At 33.9% G+C, this 21130-nt stretch overlaps 1 long non-coding RNA gene across 1 annotated transcript; it reads right to left on the bottom strand.

Annotated features, from left to right (window-relative positions):
* Positions 1-1024: 1024 nt before the first annotated feature.
* LOC114758536 (uncharacterized) lies at positions 1025-8442 on the bottom strand. Its single transcript, XR_003741819.1, has 3 exons — positions 8429-8442; positions 6291-6294; positions 1025-1103 (listed from the first exon to the last, which is right to left on the bottom strand). It is a non-coding gene; the product is annotated as an uncharacterized LOC114758536 (long non-coding RNA).
* Between the last annotated feature and the right edge of the window lie 12688 nt (positions 8443-21130).

Here is a 21130-nt window from a genome sequence, read left to right as displayed (position 1 = left end):
GTCGATTCTTGCAAATGGGTAGTAGACATTGCATCGTCAAGGTAGATGGGGCAAAATTGAGGACGAACTTCTGTATATCAGGCCGAAGACCTCCAATAAAGAGATTGATAGCTACGGGTTCAGGAATGTCAACTTCTGATAGGAGCTCGTCGAACTGCTGCTCATATTCAGAAACTGAAGCAGAGAGTTGTTGAAGCTTCTTTAGTGTAATGAGAGGGTGTTCATCTCGCACATCGGAGAATTTAATCTCCATTTGTCTGAAGTACTCGGCCCAGGAAATATCAGCAAAGGAGCGGTAGTGCATGAAGGTTTGATGCCACCGCAATGCATAACCTTCAAGGTGAATGCTCAGGAGATGAATGCGCTGGTCAGCTGGTGTGCCATCTACCTCAAAAAATTAGCGAGCTCGATATGCCCACCCACGGAAATTAGAGCCGTCGAACTTTGGAAACTCAACGTGGCTCTGTTTTGTGGCAATCGAGTAGCTGGAAGAAGACCCAGAGTTGTGCAGCTCATGGAATGAACCGAAATCAGGAATACAGGGGGAAGCATGGGTTTGGGAAACCTCATCGGCGGACGTTGGACATTTCGCAAATGGAGAATGCAGGTTGGATAGCTTGGTGGATATATCTTGTAACGTCACTTTCAGGTCGGCGATATTCGATGATTGTTGTTCCATACGAGTGGTGACAGAATCAAGGATGGTTTGCTGCTGGTCTAACCGACGCTCAATGTCACCCAGACGATCAGTCGAGGATCGAGTCTCCGGCGGTGCCATATGGCCGGAGAGAAAGGCTCTGATACCTTTTATGATAGAAGCAAAGGAAAAGAAGCAGAATATTCATTCAATAGAAACCAAATTAGGGCAATACATAGTATATATCCCAACCTCAAGACACGTCACCCACTTATTCTCTCTCTACTAACTAACTATTCAGGAATTTACCTTTCTCTCACGGTTACAATTACTATAAAAACCTTTTATCAGAATAATGCATATATCAGTACTGGATGTTTCCAGGAAGAAGATCTAATGTATAATACCCGAGACGCCCAGTACGGAAAAGATCAAGCAACTTCTTCCCCACCTTGACATTAGCCTCCTCTGGACATTCAGCAGAAACCTGAAATGTTTTCTACAATGCTCCAAACTGTAGAGAAATAAGGGCTTCTATTTCCTCTCCATCATTTATATTCCCTTCATATGCTGAGATTGTTTCGAGTTCGCTGAACATCGCGAACTACATGATCCTACAAAATGCAATCTGAGTTCTATACAATGGAAGGCAAAGACTGTTCGAATAGTAACTTTATCCATCAACATTGAGAGTTATGGCTTATTATTGATGAAGATAATGAAAGGCAATCTGTTATTGATTAGTTCTGCATAGAGGTCTTCACGCACATAGTACATTAACTTTTATTGCACTGGCTGGCTAACATGATATTATAAATTTATCTAACTTCCTTGACAATTATAACATGATACGGATTAAGGAGATCTCCAACGACTCAAATAATTATGTAAATGGTCATTTAGTAAGGTTCCCCAAGAAAAAAGTGTGTATATTATGACAATATCTGTCTGACTCAAATTTTTTACTAGCTGATGGTAAATCCTATGGCTGCCTTTTCAGAGGCAACCCAATGACACAAGCCCATCATCACCTTGCCTCTGCCACCATTGTAACAATTATTCTCGTTGTCTCCTGGAGTGGCTTTCTTTGCATCTATTTTTACCTCTGCATTTGCCGCATTAAACAATTTTCAGGCATCCTCCATAGCATTGTAATTACTTATCTAAATTGAAAGGCATGAATTTCATTGGTTATTTGCCCTCTTTTTCTATTGGTAGTCTAGTGTTTTAACAGAATTTGTCAAAGTTGCTTTTATTTTAGAATAGTTTTTTTTCCATTAATCTTTCTGTTGATTCCTAATTTTTTGCGAATAGCTAGGAAGTTATCGATGAGAAGAGGGAAAAAAACAGCGTAATAATGACGAGTAGCCTTCCCAAAACCATGAGCCTTTTTAGAGAGTATCATAAAATATTCAAATGATGCAAAACTACAGAACAAAGGAAGAATCCTATTTCAGCCCTCATGCCCTCTCTTGATAAGAAACCTTGCAACATACAAGGAAAAATAGAAATTTACTTCAAATAGCTTGTACCTGTGTATGATTTGGAAGGCTTTTCCTTCTTTGCTTCATACACAATTCAGAGCTATTCAAAAATTCCATTGTATGGTCAAGAGACAGCTTATCGTTATCCTCGACTGATAAGTTTGCCCAATTCTTGTATTGCTCACCCCTGTTGAGTATAACTAAAAACCACTGAGCAACTTCTTTTGTCCCTATTAAACTATCCCTGATTGCTCCTACTTAAGGATTCAAAAGGAAGATTTTTAAGCACATGAAATAGGCAGATAATCTTAAAATGCTGAGCTATGAAATAATCAGGCCAAAACCTTCAGTAATGTGTTTGCAATATATTAGTGCATTGCCTTTAGTAACAGTCAATTCTACCATGTAGCACTGCATTTAATTTGGGAAATGTGGATTCCTTTGACTTCTCAATTTTGTTTAGTTCATGGCATACTTAAATGGTCCTTCCACTAAATCCAAATTAAGTGACATAGCCAAAGGGAATAAGTGATGTGACCATTAAATTTCTGAGTGTTTTCTCACCTGCGTTTTAATATTACAGAGGAGAGTTTCAAAGGGAGCTTACATTTTTGACATCACAACCTCAGAACTTAGGAAAATTAGAGACACAGACTTGCCCATATAAGAGCCCACTAAGAAAAAGAAGTAGTACTCATTGAAGCCAATTTAGTTGTCCTACTCTTTCGTGACAAGAAAGGCATTGAGAATCTCTTGGTCATAAGGGTTGCGATGGAAAGAATAATTTTACAAAGGCATATCATAGGCTGACATGGCCTCTGCCTAGATATGGCACCACCACCACATGGCATGCCATAAATCATCTGTGCTAAAGCCAATGTGCTACCTTTGGCTCCTAGAGTCTTCATAAAACTAGTACTTAATAACATGAGGAAACTGAAAGATACACCAAAATTGAATAGTAAAGCGCTGGTCCTATGCACAGTTAAAGGAAAGATAAAAGTTTTGGGTCCATAATCACCAACACCTAAGCCTATGTGAATCCCAACCTATGACTAAACTAGAGGTAACCTAAGACATTAACCAGAGAGATTGACAAGCAGCTTAAGATCTATCCAAGGCATAATTACCAAGTTAATAGGCAGTGCACAAAGTAACTAGTGGAGCATTGACAACCAAACCTGAGTCCAGCTCCAATGTAAAAGCACACAATAGTCATGATGACACAATTTTCAAGTACCCAGGGCATTAACTCAAGAGGTTGACGAGCAGCTTAAGATGTACTCACGGCATAATAAACAAGCTAACTGGGTGTGCACAACATAACCAGTAGAGCATTGCCAATCAAACCTGAGTCCAACTCCAACTGAAGGCACAAATAGTAGTCACAGTGATGCAATTTAGGCATATCATGATGAATTAAGCTTATCTATCAGCATATTTTTGAATTATTTTCCTTCATAAATTGCATTTTTTCATTCAAAAGTATTGTAGAAATACTTTTCCAACTCAAATACAACTGAATGAATCCAACAGAGGAATAAATTTCAGACAGCCCATAAAAGTCCAAATGCCAAAGTCAATGAAGCAAGAGGCTTCGGTCACCTGTAATTTTGATTGATCAGCAAGATCCACTTTGTTCAGCACTATTATGTGTCTTGGGGAAGTTGGGTAGCTTCTCAATATCTCATATTCTGAAGATGATGGAATCTAAAATCAAAGATATAAATAAATAACAATAAGGTTAAAAAGTGAAAACAATAATTTAAAAAATATTGCCAACTTTATGCCTCTGTTAAAGTAATCTAAGAAACTAGGGAAAAGGAATTTGGAGAGCAAAAGAAAAAAAAATCCTAAAAAAAATTGCCACCAAAGCAAGATTTTTGTCCTCATTTTAGCATACAATTAAAAGAAGCAAGAAAATATTTTTTCAATTTCCATTTCTATTTTTAAAATTAACGTTAAATCCCACTCATTAAAAAAGTATTAAAAAGAAAACAAAAAAAAATGCACATTTCTAGTTACTCCAGTAAAGCATTATTGTAATCAACCCTGCCAAATGTTAAAATTGACAACAATTTTGAAAAACTATAAAGTATAGACTGTATTATTTTTTTTTGGGGGGGGATTATGACTGAAAATAAAAACGGACAAAAACTCAAGTAAATGAGGTTTGATCAAGCACTTGAAATAATATAATTTTCAGTATGCAGAGAGCATAAAAACAGCAGGCTACCCTTGCATCTCTCAGTTCCATGATAAGATTAACCAATGGAATCCTCTCTAAGATGGCATGAGAAGCAGCAGCCATATGGGGACTATACCATATTCCTTGTATTGTTTTGTTCCATTTTACATACTTCATTGTTGTGCCTATGACGGCAAGGTACGGGTTTCCGTTTACGGAGCAACGGCAAGGTTCGGATTTCTGTCTGCAGAGACAGAGAGCAACTAGGTCGCAACCTTAGGGCCAAGTCAAAGTCGCCGTCGACAAGTTGCTGGGGAGAGGACGGATCTGGAAGGCTTTATTCATTCTAGATCATCATCTTCATCGAAGAGCCAGGGGAGGCGCCTACGGAGAAGGGAAGACAGAGGGAAGAGAGACGGTAAGGTTTTGTCAGGGAAAAAAATTTAAGACTAATTTAAAGTGAGATAATTCGTCCGGGGAAAAGGACAGATAAACAACCTTGAAATTAGCATATTAAAATTTAAGAAATTAATTATTAGAAATGATAGAGAAAGGAGTTATTCTTAAATTGAAATTTTAAAATTTAGAAGAAATGACAAAATTTTCTCTTTGGTTTTTTCTTTTAAAAAAAGGTTCAAAAACCCCCTGCTGACAGCAGGCCACTGACGGTGACTAGCCGCCAACCATTGCTAGTGACTGGATGCTAATGCCGGCCACCGGTGTAATGGTTATAGGTAGAGCTTTTTTTAGTGATAGATTTTTTTTTCGCTATGTGAGAAATTATTTAAGTAAAGTAGTGAGGTGGGATTTGATCCCACTAGCTCTTTGATCATTTGAGTCAACCAAAAAAAAGGAAAAACAGATGACCATTGAACTACTAATAATTTATTAATTTTATAATGCAAAATATATGTATATTTAAGTTGACTCGTTTACTGTAGCTCCAACCCGTAATAATATTTTATCTAGGAATGATATGTCTTGATTGAGAAATGAAAATTTTAAACTTAATATTAACAATGTGTATTTTTCTGATACATAACAGGAAATAACATGTACATTAATTAAAACTGGCAACAATTTATTTGAGAATGACAAGTTTTAATTATGAAATGACAAGTCTAAATTTAAGATTAACAATTAAAAATGGCAACGACTTATCTGAAAATGACAAGTCTATATTTGAGATTAACAATAAAATTTTTAATTGATTCAGAAGTTTAGACTTGTCAAGTCTACATTTATGACATTGTTAATCTTAAGTCTAGATTTATTATTTCGCAATCAAGACTTGTTATTCCCAAATAAATTATTATCATTTTTAATTAATTTACATGTTATTTCACGTTATGTATGTATCAGGCAAAAAATCTTGTTAGTCACAAGTCTAAACTTGTTATTCTCAAATAAATTATTTTCATTTCTAATTAATGCTCATGTTATTTCCTGTTATTTATCAAGAAAAAACAAATTGCTAATATCAAGTTTAGACTTGTCATTTCCCAATCAAAACATGTCATTCTTAGATAAATTGTTATCATTTTTAATTAATGCATATGTTATTTTCTGTTATGTATAAAGAAAAAACACATTGTTAATATCAAATTTAGACTTATCATTTCCCAATCAACACATGTCATTCCCAAATAAATTTTTGTTATTTTTAATTAATGCACATTTTATTTCCTATTATATATCAAGAAAAAAAATGATTTGTTAATATCAAATTTGGACTTGTCATTTCTCAATCAAGACCTGTTATTCTCAAATAAATTGTTGTCACAGGTTGGAGTCACAGTAAAAAAGTCAACTTATATTTCTTTCTTTGTATTATAAAGTTAACAAATCATTGGTAGTCAATAGTCACCTTTCTTTTTGTTGACCCAAATAACTAAGAGGTAGTGGGATAAATCTCACCCCACTACTTTTCTTAAATAATTTCTCACATGGCCCCAAAAAAAAAAACTCTACCAGCAGCCACTACACTGGTGGCCAGCACTGGCATCCAGTTGCCTGGATGGCCTGCCGCCAGTAAGGTGGTCAATTTTTGGAACTAAGAAACATCAACAAAACATTTGGTCAAAATTATTGTAAAATAAAGTAATTTGATGTTTCCTAAAGGGAGGACAAATTTTCTTGGGGTCATTTCTAACTAATTATCATCAGCATTACACCACATGAACATATTAATGATGAGAGAGGAAATGAAATTATAGGACAAAAGTATCAAGACACATGTTAGAGCCATCAGGCAAGTCAAAACCCTAAAAATTATCCAATACAGTGTAATATTGCAATGTCGCTTGGGGTAAAGGTCTAGGGTTTATTTTTTGATAGTTTCCCTCCCTATTTTCCCCTATTTTTGGCACCATAAATATGAAAGGATGATGTTGGAATTTTAAAATTTGTTGAGGGCAAACTTGGAAAGAAGTAAAGTATTAATTTGTATTCCAAATCACTTTCCAATCTAGCTTTGGATTCCAAATTGTATTCCACTTTGATTAAGACCATATGGGAGCTTAGAAAGATGACATATTAATTGCCTTGTAATCTACCAACTTCAAGGGCAAAGTTATAGACTTGAACATGTATTCCAATATGGTTCAATTCCAAGGCATTACAAGTACTCCTTACCCCTGCCATTTGTGCAAATTTTAAGCCAATTGAGGTTTAAGAAGAGGGAGAATGAAATTTTGAAGAGAGAAAGGAGAAGAAAAAGAGTAATAAGCCTTAAGCCAAATCAAGTTTCAATACAAGGTAAGGTTGTGGATTTTGATGTAATTTATGTTGCCCTATGTATTGTTAAGCTTAAACATGGTTTTGAGGAAGATTAGAAGTTGGAAACCCTAAGCTTCCCTGCTGCCCAAGTAGTTATGAGATAAGTTAACCATGATTTGAAATAAATATGATGATTAAGAGGGAGGAAGAGGCTTGAATATCATGTTATTGAATGATTTATGGAAGAAGTTCATCTTGTTTCCCTTGAGCATATGGTTTGGCCACCTAAGATTTATAAGGTTAGAGTTTATTTTTGTTAATTTGATACTTCCAATGAGTTTAGAAGGAAAAATTATGTAGGGTAATATAAAAAAAAGTGATTGGAAGCATTAAAATTGAAAATGAAAATTTTGAATCTTCGCCGTATATGTTTCAACCATGATGAATTCTAAAGGAAGGAGTTGGATTTTGATGAATAAGGATTCTACATTAAAAAAATCATATAGGAGAAGCATGTGGAAATTATTTCAAGAAAGATGATACTATGACCCTCAAATCAAAGATAAGGGTTAAGGGTTTTGGGAGGATTTATTGAAGTTGTATGTATTAATACTTAAAGTACCCTTATTGTGTGATTGATAAGGATTAAGCATTGTCAAGAAAGGCTTCAAACTCAAGGAAGGGGAGTCAAGGATCAAAACTTAGTAAAAGATAGCAAAAATACTCAACTTTAATGTTAACTTGCATTAGTTGTTATGTTATGTGATTTAGGCCATGATGTGATTGAGCCACTAATGATGTTATGTGCTGAACTCCTTGTATTATAATGCCTTAGTAATATGCATGTTAGAGTTTACTATGATATGTTTATGTGCCTCCTTTCTATGGCATAATGTTTTGTGTATTTAATGTGACAACCTTGTATTGTTGGCATTATTATTGTGATTCTTTACTGCTAAGATTTCTATAAAATCTTATTCCTATTATGCTCAAAATGATATCACTTAGGAACAGGACCATTGTTAACTCTTAGAAATCATGCTATTTTAACACTTTTTCATTGCATTTGCCTATTTCTGGGATTAGCTTATGCATAATCTAGATTGCCAAGGAAATTGTGCATAGAGAAAAGTGTAAAAGATTATTTAGAATTTCATTATCTTTAAGTTGTGATTGAAGATACAAATGTAGTGATTAAAAGCTTTAAGAAGATGGAAGGAACAAAGCTGGAAACCAATTGGAAAAGAATCTAAAGAAGCAGAGTAAGGAAGATCTCTGCTATGTACTTTGCTATAGCAAATGATGTCATTCGCTATAGCCAAAGCTAAGTAATTTCAAAAGGTGCTCTCTGTGTTGTTTGCTATAGCTAAAACATCCTTCTTTAAACCCCCTTCAGTACACGTTTGGAAGCATTACGGTTCAAGCAGTTTGCAAAACAAGCTCGTAGATTGAAAACTTAAGAGTTAATTCTCGAGTTACTATTCATTGGTAAGTTCTAGATTTTTTGTCCAACTTTGAAAAATCATAACTAATTATAAAAAAATCGTATTGAGGTGGTTCAAAATATTTTTGAAGCTCTTTCAATTCTCTATGGTTAAAAAAATATAGATATGGACTTAACCATTGCCAATTCACACAGTTTATTCATGGAAGTTTATTGTTCATTTAGTCAAAACAACGTTTTCTAGATTCTCTACCCTAAATTTGAGCAATCATAACTTTTAGCACACACATCCATTTAGGTGATCTACCACTTTTTTTAAAGTTTAGGATATGCTCTAGATGCTCACCAAATTCACCTACAGATTTAATCGTTTGCCTCACTTTCACTTAGCACTATTTTGTGGCTCGTTTAGGGATAATTTATCCCCCTTACTTATAATAACAATTCATAATTAATTCCTTTCATACATATTACCATTCCATCCATGCACTAACCATTCTCATACATCATCACAGCAAATTATACATGCCATCATCCTTATTTAACATCTCATAACATTGAGGGGCATGTTCATAAATACGTTAATATGAGGGCTACATTAGTTATATAAGCTCAGTTATCACATTCTTCTCTTCTTTCTTTGTTCTCCTTCAAGCATTCCTCCTCCTTTACATATTATACCTATTATGGTTGGTTAAGGGAGAGTAAGATTCGGCAGAATCTCAGTAGCAAACAATAACTACTTAAACATACATGGCAAGCTTGGTATTAATAACATGCTTACAACTTAACATCTTTATAACATAATGATATGTTTGGAAATCATCATGCATTTGTCATAAAAACATAAACTCACAATCACAATATATGAGTTCATAAATTCACATAAACACAGAAACATGTTATGCATGTAAGCAAATACCAAGTATATAAGAGTAGGGTAAAGTTTGCTATTTTGTGTCCTTAAACTTTTTTTTTTACTTCCTCTTGTTCTATTCGCTTCCAACCATTAAGGTTTCTTGGTCAACCTTTTCCATTCATCTTTCTTGATGTCACATGGGCGTAATCATATTAACATGTGAATAGCCAACTTATTAGGACCATGGTAATCTTTAATAACTCTTACTTTCAAACATGATTCCTCTTTAACCCTAACTTTTCACTTCCTTATTCTTAATTTCTAAAATAATTCTCTTGACCATTTCCTACTCAATTTTTCATGAGGAATCCAAATATGAGCTTGGATTTAACAAAATCCAACTCTTTCTCTTTGAATTCCTTTTGGCCAAAAGGTATGCCTTTAAGGTTCAAAAATTCTATTTTCAATTCTAATACTTCATGTTGCATCCAACCGTATACATGTTGTTTATCCAACCAACACGTATCTCTTGCATGTCCCTTCATCATTTTAACATTAAACTAGGGAGGAAATTAGTAAGAAATTCGTGCAAAATGCAGTTTTTAGGTATTCCTCCACCTATCCTGTTATTTTGCACCATATCGGGTGCTTTTTTCGGGTCCTGGTTTACCTGGTACCAATAGGACATGTTCTCGTACCCTTTTCTCATCTCAAATGGGTCCACATGGCATTATATAACATGTCTAAAGAGGAAGTGATGCTCTCCCCTTGTTCTTTCATTAAAAAATTAATAATATTTATTTTGGAGTAAACTTGACCAAATTCTTTCTACCAGTCCATGACTCCGAGAATTTGTCTCTAGATACCAATACTATTTATTCATCACAAGAAAGTTCTCTATTTTTTTTAAGTCAAAAGTCAACCTCTAGACAATTTACTTTGACTTTCCAAGATAATAATACATAGGCTTTAAATTCTATTAAAGCCAATATTCTTACTTTCTGGGGATGGAACTATTTTTAAAACCTGTGATAATTCCTCAAGTATTTTTTCCCATTTTTGTCCAATTATTTGAGGCCTCCCTATGTTTCAAATAATTCCATTCCGCTAATATTCAAAATTAGTCAAAACTCTACAACTCCACAAATTCCTTCCAAGGGTATTTTTGTCATTACTAGCCTTATAGGAGCCTCTGGACCTCATTCCTATTTTTCTAAAATTTTTCTAAAGTATTTAGGCCTACTTTCTATCACTACTCTTTTTGGGCCTGAAACTTTCTAAATTTGCATGTTAGGTCCCTACTCAGGTTTAGCCTTAGGAATACTCTTATTAAGGTTCCTAGCACAACATTTGGCCCTTGATTACCTCAAGTCCTTATATTGGACCCTTCACATACAAGCCTTAACATGCCATTTCCCATTTTTTAAGGTTTTCAGGAATTTTTTGGCATAATTTCTATTTTTGCCCTTGTCGGCCCGAAACTTCACAAAATTACGATATTGCTCCTAGTTTGGCTTAACCCCATAATTCATCTTCTTGGGGCCTCTAGCATAACCTTTGGCCTACATTAATCTCTATTTCTCATTTTTGGTCCTTGAAACTTCACTGGAGTCTCTAACTTTCTCTTTTGTCAGTCCCAAAAAATTTTTCCTTTGCGATTTAGTCCTTGAAAATCCCTCTATTCCTCCAGGAAACCTCTAGGACTTCTGCCAAAAAGGTCCGGTAGCCTGCCCATTTCATGCTAATTTTGGCACTTGTAGGCCCAAAATTTGGAACGTTACAATTCTCCTCCTCTCAAACGAAATTTCATTCTTGAAATTTCTGGGTCAAACCTTTATTCTTACTCTTAACGAGAGGTTAGCTGAGGAGAATATCCTTATTTGTACTCAACTTGGCCTTTTCAACTTTTCAATATACCTCATTACCAGGTTTTAATCCTGGAATTTATACTTATATAGCTTTCCGTTCCTTACTTTTCTATCATACAACCCTGGAATTCATACTTACATAGCTTTTTGTTTCCTACATTTCTGTCATTTATACAAGCATGGCCTTTGCTTTTACATATTTTATCATTGCTGCTCGTATTTTTCCTATACTTTAGGCCCATCCATTCATGATAATGTTGCGACAGTGCACCTATTTTCATGGTATTTTACTATACCATAGCACTTCAAGTTCCTCAAACACTGTCTTCAACCATTCTTTTTGACATATCCTGCCATTCTCATCTTTACTTTAAGGCTATTTCCTTTCTTTTACATTCTCATTTCACATTTAACTTGCTTGAATACGTACCATTTAGGACTTAAAGCCTATGGTTCTCTTAACTCTTACTTTCTTAACATTCCTTCATTGACCAGAATAGAATTAAGCTTGATCTAATCAACAATAACGGTATCCATAGAAAAGTCAAGGGTACTCTCTCTATACTAGTCAACCACTGGAGGAGGTTCCATATCTCAAATTCATCCTTGGTCATCATCTACCCAAAGAGGTAATGTATTCTTACTCTTATGGCCCAATCAATTTCCCATAGGCTTGGTCTAAAACAAGTGGCAAATCATATGAAATGGATGTGTGTGCTAAGTGTTATGACTACTTAAAGTTAGGGTAGAGAAATTAGAAAGTCAGTTTTTACCAAATAAACAGTAAAGTTTCATGAATTAGCTGTGTTAATTGAGAAGAATTAAGCCCCAATTTATATTTTTCTCTATAGAAAATCGAAAGAGCTTCAAATAGAATTTTGAACCACCTCAAAACAATTTTTCTATAATTTGTTATGAATTTTTAAAATTGAATCGAAAATATGAAATTTTTTAGTGAATTGTAACCGAGGTGATCAAATGCAAATTTTCAATCTACGGCTTGTTTCGAGATCTGCTTGAACTGTAATGCTTCCAAACGCATACTAAACTGAGTTTAAGGAAGGATGTTTCACAACCCAAGTTCTTTATTTTTTCTTGTTCATGTTTAGTGTTTTGTGGTGTGTGGTGTGTTTTTAGTAGATTTATGGTTTATTTTTGCTTTTATAGGTAAGAAAGGTATCCCTCAACAAAAGCTTTAAAGTTAAAAGAGGATAAAATGTGAAGTAAAGATAGAATTTCATTGCCAGGGAAGTTTCTCTAATTATGATCTTGATTTTAGGATTTAAATGGAATTCCACATTAAACACTATTATTACTGAGTAGTACTAATGCTACTGGACTAAATTTGCTATTATGGCTCTAGTTTAAAGTGGAATTATATTTGTTAATTCATTCTTATAGTGTTGCGCTAACTCTTGCTGGTATTTGATGGGTGGTGAAGAATTTCTTCGAGTTAGCTGACTTGTTATGTGTTATTTTGAGTGCTATTGTTGGTTGATATCTTTTTTTCAAGTTAGAGGCATTATTTGCTGATGTTGATTGTGAATTTTGATGATACATGTGCTGTTAAAAGAGACCTTGTTGTGATTTTAATCTTTAAATGTGTTAAGTATTTTAATTGGTTTTTATTAAGTGATTTTGATTGTCTAGTACTTTTCCTTGAATTGTTGATTTGGTTGGTAAGTTTGGGTGATTTTGAAGTTCTTATGAGGGATTTATTACTATGTTGTGTAGTTCTTACAGTAAGGGGTGTTCCCATATTGTTTGCTATGGCAAAGACTTGTATTTGCTATAGCAAACACCCCTTATTTGTGTTTAGTCTTTTCTGTATAATTCGTTAGATATTAGCCATAGCAAACATCTAGAGAACGTGTGTCTTCACCTATTTCTGTGAACATTTAGCGAAAATCCTTTTCCATTTCAGTCTTTTTTGCTAGAAGTTTGCTATAGCAAACATCTAGCAAAAGTCTCTTTTTCTTCTCATTTTATTTACTAGATATTGGCTATAGTAAACATCTACCGAATGTTTTATTTTGCTTTGTGTTATTTGCTAGATGTTAGCTATAGCAAACATCTAGCAAATGTTTTGTTTTGCTTTCTGTGTAAGTTGCTAGATGTTGGCTATAACAAACGTCTAGCAAAAGTGTTTCTTCCTTTATCTAAAAAAATTCTGATTTTTCAAAATAAAAGTTTTGTTAAGTCTATTTTGCCCTTTTCTTCTTTCAGTATTCTAACCTTGCCCTTCTGTTACCTCATATTTTAATTTCCAATTTAAAAAAAGAAAGAAAAAAGAAATAGTAAATAAGTAAATAAAATTTATACAAAATCGTAAATAAAAACCCTGGAAAATATAAAATCGCAATACGGGTTCTTCAATTAAAAAATGCTACTAGAGACTAAGCCCTAAATATGAATTATGAAATGTTAGGAAAAAGACAAAACTTCCCTTCTTGTTCTCTTCCTCTCTCGTCTCATCCTTTCCTGTCTTATCCTCTTATTCTTTTTCCTTCTTCTCTTCCTCTCCCTCTCTCCTTCCTTCTCCTGTCCTTCCTCCTCCTAGGTGATCTGTTTTCTCTCTCATCTTTTAGGTTGCAAGTAATATGTTTTTGTGGTTTTTTCGCAATTTCCCATCGAGGCAAATGGCAAAGCTAACAATCTCTCTCAACTTTCCTCCACACCAATCAATTATGATTTGTACCATACCAAGTAATTCCTTTTGAATCTTCGGATCCTTTATGTACGTTCTCATTTTCTCACAATTTATTAGTACTCATGCTTTGTTTCTTCTCCTGAATTTCTTATGTTGGAGATGATCTTCTCCTGAATTTCTTATGTTGGAGCTGATTTGGAATTTCCTCTTTCACAACTTTAAATCTTCTCACAAAAATAAAAAAAGGCTATAAATCTAATGTAAATCACAGGGATCACTGCTAAATTTCTCATTCTTGTTGCCTCTTTTGGGTTTTAGGTTTCTTTTTATATAACTTATAATGTATAGCTCAAAAAAATTAAGATTAACTTGGTTATGCAACCTTGTCTTGGAGAGTTTGACCTATAGTAATAACAATAAAATGGTTACATGATTTTAAACTTCAAAGTCCCAAAAGGTATGCCCTTGTGGGACTCAATAATATTGTAAGAAAATATTTTGCCAATAATTCTTCTAGCTGCATTTTGCATTATTTAATGTTGCACTTGAATACTTTACACAAATCTTGATTAGGTCCAAAATCACTTGATGTGGCTGCCACTTTGTTCGCCTCTGATAGTAACTGTTGTTGTTTATGGTGTTCAAAGTGTTCATTTAAAACATCCCCTCAAACCCTTTCTAAATATATGTTTTTATAAAATATATATTTTTTGTGTTAAAAAAGTTGTGGTCAACAATGTTTTGTTGTGAAATATATATAACAAGATTGGATTGGGAAATAACAATGATGGATTTGAAAATTATTATAATGGAACTAGTACAGAGTAAATTATTAATTAACAAGTTTGTGACTGTGTATGAAAAAGGTAGGTTGTTGAAAAAACAAGTGTTTGTTTGGTTTTAAATGACAAGATGAATGTTGAGATTTAACAAGTTGAGTAATGGAAATAACAGGTTATTGAATAGCTGGGTAGGAGGATTTGACAAGTTTATAATAGGAAATAACAAGTTGTTGAGTAGTTGGGAATAACAAGTTTATTATGAGGATTTAACAAGTTTATAACACTATATAACAAGTTTATAATTGTAAATAACATGTTAAGTAACAAGTTAATGATTGTATGTTGAATGTTTTCCAGGACAAGGTAAATGGCATCACATCAAAACCAATAGTGAATTGTTGGTTGTTATTTATGAGGAAGTATTTAGCAAGATTGATTGACAGTGATATAAATACAAAAGAAAGAAGAGAGACATTATTGTGAGGATGCGGTGAAACTTATTCCACAATCGGACAAGGGACAAAAGCTAACAGAAGGAAGAAGTCTCTATAGATAATGATATAGGAAAATAGAGATTAATTATACATAGTATTGCTCCATTTAAGATATGTTTGATATATTTTACTTTGTAGAAACAATTACTCAGCACATTTATGGATTATAAATGAAATATAAATGACAACTATGTATTAATGAAATGACATTTACCCAATTTGTTACTCAGCTTTCAATGTTTTATTTTGAATTGACATTATTTTTACATTTGATTATTCAATAACGGGTGTGGTATGCCAAATAACAAGTATGGTATGCCAAATAACAAGTTAGTTATTGCTATTCTCATTAACTTAAATTTTACTATAAATTGTCAATATTTGGCCAATGACAAGTGTGGTATGCCAAATAACAAGTTAGTAATTGCTATTCTCATTAACTTAAGTTTTACTATAAATTGCCATTATTTTCACATTTGATTAGTCAATGATAAGTGTGGTATGCCAAATAATAAGTTGTAAATGTCAACTTACAACTCTGGATTACATAAATGCGACAACTTTTTCATGTACTTTAGAACATGTAGTATATTTGCATTGTTACTATTTACAACTAATAAATACAAAATGTTAACATTATTGTGGTCATCAACAAAATACTAGTATTTCCAAATCTTCATATAATGTTACTGTCATCATAATAACAAGTCTACAATTACAACATTATTACCATGAAAAATTATAACAATGCCATGGAAAATAACAAAAAACTAGTATTGCTTTGACAGGAACTATTTTTTGTAATATTTAGTGAGAAGTGCACATTAGGATAGTTTGTCTACTTTATGTTTTTTTGTCACTAAACATATTACTTACAAGCCACCTCCTTCATAATTTAGGTATCCAATTAATGATCTATCCAGTTAATGTTCTCTTTGAACCACCATACATACTTCTCTGACTTAAACCACCTCTTTCATAACTTAGGATGTCACCACCTTTCTTAACAACTTAGGATGTCACCACCTTTCTCAACACTTATTGTCTCACTAAAGGTCACTGGAGTTTCATTCATTTCTTGTGATAGTTCCAAGAAATTCTTAATCTTGCCAGCATAATAATAAGTTAGGAAACATATATTTAAATACAAGTTTGACTAGTGAAATAACAAGCGTGGATATGTAAATTACAAGTTTAATTAGTAGAATAACAAATCTGGATATGGAAATTACAAGTCTAGTAAGTGAAATAACAAATTTGGATATAAAAATTACAAGTTAAGTGAGTGGAAGAACAAGTCTGGATATGAAAGTTACAAGTCCAGTAAATGAAATAACAAGTTTAGATATGAAAATTACAAGTTTAGTCATAGAAATAACAAATCTAGATATGAAAATTATAACTTTAGTTAGTAAAATAATAAGTCTGGATATGGAAATTATAAATCTAGTAAGTAAATTAGAAATAATTCATTAGCAAATAACAACTTTCAACTACAACACCATAGGTATAATAACAACATTTCTATGGGTATTAACAATGATCCATTAGCAGATCATAACTTTCAACTGCAAAAACATAACTACTTACATTTTTGCATCATTCCTTGATTCAGGTTCCATTTTGTCTCCCAAACTCCACCATTCCTAATAGTCCTAACCTTGTCCATCATAACCAACCCCATGTAAATCAAAGATCATCCATCAGACTAAAAAAACAAAAATATCCCATCTCAAACTAACCACAACCTCCTCCAACTAACATCTTCCATTATCATTTTCACCTCTTACTCCCTTCTAATGTATAACCCAAAACACAATAATGCAACTCACCGAAATAAAGAATAAAAATCACATTGCTCTGTCTTAGAGGGAAGAATAGAAAAAGAGTGTAGTTAAAAATATTACTCACTTGATTCCCACAGTTGGAAGTTGCAAAATACGTCAATCCTTCTTTCTCCAAGTGCTCATGCCATGAATTTTTTTCTCCTTGCCTTTATTAATGATTCTTAACAATTGAGAGGCATTTTGGTTTTTTAAGCTTTATTTCATGTTTGCAATTTAAGACCTGGTCTCCTCAAGCAATTATGAAGGCTGAGAAATTTGTTAACAAACATGAAGGCTGAGAAAAGCTTGAATGAAATAGACAACATATTTTAAGAATCATCGCAACTGATTGAAGTTTTACTGAAATCAGTCCATGATCGAACAAGTGATCGAACACTTGTTCATCGATTAGGCTATCAATAAACAGAGTGATATGGAAATAGATTTTCAAGGAATAATGATCGAACACTTTATCAATAAATAGATGATAGATAAACTTATCGATAAACGATAAAGAAAAGTATATTCAGTGAAAACACAGATTATATAAATAATTGAATAAATGATCGATTAAGGAATGATTGATCAAGTGATCAATAAAATAGAACAAAGAGACTTAGTCCTATAAAGACAAGGAACTGATTTATCGATCACGTTATGTGAAAAACAGAGCATACATGTAAACGAGTGATCGATCATATTATCAATAATTGAATTATCGATCAGGTGATTGAAAAACCATAATTTAAAGACAAGATACTGATGATTGATAATTCACTGATCGATAAGCCACAAGGATAACAACCTTCATATTAGTGGGTTATAAAGCAATATTTGATCATGTTATCGAAAAATCACTGATCGATAAAGTGATCAATAAATGGTGATTAAGACAAAATACAAAGTGAGTAAAGTGCTTTATCATTTATCTGTCTTCTCATCGATGACCCATTTATCGATTATGTGATTGATAATTCCTTACCAGACTTGTGTCCGATTATCTGACAGTTATTCGATCATTTGATTATCGATTAATTGATCGATAATTTTCTGTAGACTTTTATACATAACTGAATTAACAATGATTAATCAATTAATCGATCAACACATTATCTATCAAGTTATCGATCAATGTTTTTGCTTAGTTACTTGTTTGTATAGAAATATTATCTATCAAGTTATCAATAATCCCTTGATCAATCAGGTGATCGATCAACACAGATTCCTTAACTTGTTATCATCAAAACTGTAATTCTAACAGTATGATGTGACATTTTTGGTATCAGAGAAAAGGTTTTGGCAAATGTGTAGGTACTTTGATTATGTGTTAATATTATTATAGATAAAGGTTTTGACTACTGTTTGATGAATACTGTGCTAGTAGTACACTGTGGTACTGTATAGCATGATGTTGTATTGTGTTGCTTGGAATTATATTTTTTGTTTCGTTTGTTGTGTTATGAGGAAAGAGAGCAGAAGTTAGAAAGTATGGCATGTTGTGAAAGTGATTGCTCAGTAAAAATCATTAACTAAAGAATGCCCAGGGAACCGTACCTAGATTGATATCGCCCACTTGTAGAAGATCCCGACGATCTTGCTCCTCCACCAGGATACTACTATTTGTCTAGCAAAATTGAGAATATTCATTCAAAAGTCAACTCTAATCAAATTATAGAGCTACAGGAGGATGAGGCAGGGTCTAGTACACAGCCGACACTACGTTCACGGCTAGTACCCAGATCAGGAAATAATGACGATAAGGCAGGCCCTAGTAGAGTACTGCCCCTAAAGAAGAAATCATTATTAATACCCAAAGAGTTTAATATGATGGATGATTTGATTAAGGAATTCAAGTACCTGGGTAGGCATATCAAGAGGAATAAAAATTAGTATGCTACAATCTACCTTGATTTCTTCTGTCAGGTCAAGCTGCTATATATAGTAGTCAATAAGGAAAGCCAGACCCTTGATGTAGACATATGGGGTGCAACATTGCTATCTGCTCTTCCAAATACATGGATCTGGGAAGAATCCATATCGTCCATCTGGGACAGAATGGACGGATATACTTTTGCACAGATGCTGGATGTCTTGGAAGACTTTGTTATTTCTACTTTTCCTTTTCTAGGACAGTTTTAAATAGTTATACTAACCATGTGACCTTTAACATGATTGGTTATCACTGGTTAAACCATGCTGCTATTTTATATGTGTACAAAGGTTATATATAAAAATTAAAGGTTATATCATGATGTTGCTCCTTTTGTAGTTGAGAAGAAATAACAAGTATGGTGAGGACAAAACGTAACGTACAAGCAGGAGAAGAACAGAATAGGCCCCCTGTTGACCTGATTCAAACAATAATGAACAGATTAGTGGAACAATAGAAAATAATGCAAGAGTTACGAGCAACCCAAGCTCGTCAGGAATAAGAAAGGGATACTGCAATAGCAGCAGCAGTAACAAAAGCCATAGCACAATTGCAACAACCCGGGCAAAGAGTAGCCAGGATAGCCCAACCAGTCTAACCCCAACCCTAGGAACCAATAGTAGAGCACGCAAGGCCTGCAAGGGAACCAGACAATTTACAATAGTGGATTACACACTTCTACATGCATAATCCACCAGTGTTTGAGGGCACACTAGATATTTAAATAGCTAAGGATTGGATTACTTAGCTAGGGAAAATCTTTAGAGTAATGGATTGCTCATCTGAGACCAAAGTGTAGATTGAAAGCTACAAGCTAGAGGGAGAAGTTGATAGGTGGTGGAAGAACTCGAAAATAGTCCTTTAAGCTGTTGAAACCCCGATCACTTGGGAAACTTTTAAGGAGCAATTCTTCTAGAAATATTTCTCGAGAACAATATAGGATGAGAAGGAAGCTGAATTCCTCACTGCAAAGCAAGCAGAGGATGAACCTTTCAATGAGTATTTAGCGAGATACATTAAGTTATCTTGGTACTCTACCTATTTATAATATATGAATGATAAATGGTGGTTCGCTGAGAAAATGATTAAGGGCCTAAGACCGAAACTGAGAGAAAAGGTAGCCTCAAGGCAAATTGAAAATTTCAATAAAGTGGTACAAGCTTGCTGAATCATGAAAGTAGTCAGAATCATTATGGCCATACCATGATAATACCAAGAGCCAACAAACCTTAGGCAAGGGCATTGACCGAGGGAGCTTTCTATAGCAATAGGAAGAAGAGAAAATTTAATTTTTATAAATAGCCTAAGCGAGGCATGTGTCAAGGAGGACCATATACTTTTAGATGAGCCCGAATTTGCGAAACTTGTGGTAGAAATCATGGAGATCAGCCATGCACAGCGGATCAAAACTTATGCTTTAATTGTGGAAAACCTGGACATTTTGTGAGGGACTGTTTGCAAGGTATTGACAGCTCTTGGACACAGATCTAAGGCCAAGTGTTTGCCCTGACACAAGGGGAGGCTCGTAAGTTGTTCGAGGTGATTTGAGGTATGATTAATATAAATAATTACACAGGGTGTAATGTTTGATTCGAGCATAAGCCATTTGTTTATATCACATGATTATGTTGGGAAATTAGGCTTTACTATTGATAAGTTGCCATGTGATTCATATGTTTTCACTCTTACTGACATTAGAACAGTAATCTTTAGTATGTTTGAATTATATTGTATGGTGTGTATATGGTTGTGTTATCCTTGATTTGATATGTATGTTGTCTCGTGATTTGATTTGAAAATTGTCCTAATTTGATTTTCATTTAATAGTGTTCTCCTTGACTGCAAAAATAAAACTTTAATCTTCCCTCCCAAAGAACTTGCCTCTTGGCTAAAGATGAGGTTGAATTTCATTAGTAAGGCCCGGATAGGAAAATGTTAAGGTAGGATTGCCAAGGGTACATGGTAACTCTTCGGTGTAGGCACGGATGGAAGAGGAAGTAGAGAAAACAACAATGATAAGGGAATGTTCGGAGAAATCCCCAAAAGAAATTAATGAACCCCCATCGAAAAAAAAGGGAAGTAAAATTTATGATCGAGGGGATTCCCGGAACAGGTCTGATTTTCAGAGGCTCCTCACTGCATGACTCCTAATAAAATGGCTAGGAGTATAATGGACCCAATAGAAGCAAGAGTCTATACCCTAGTAGGGAAGCAGAGTGACAACTTAAACCTGGAGTAGTCGATGTGACA

The sequence above is a fragment of the Neltuma alba genome, unplaced genomic scaffold (assembly GCF_004799145.2).
Source record: "Neltuma alba isolate B1F8T4 unplaced genomic scaffold, ASM479914v2 tig00010730_pilon, whole genome shotgun sequence".
Taxonomy (NCBI): domain Eukaryota; kingdom Viridiplantae; phylum Streptophyta; class Magnoliopsida; order Fabales; family Fabaceae; genus Neltuma; species Neltuma alba.
This window is presented reverse-complemented; position numbering and strand designations above follow the sequence as displayed.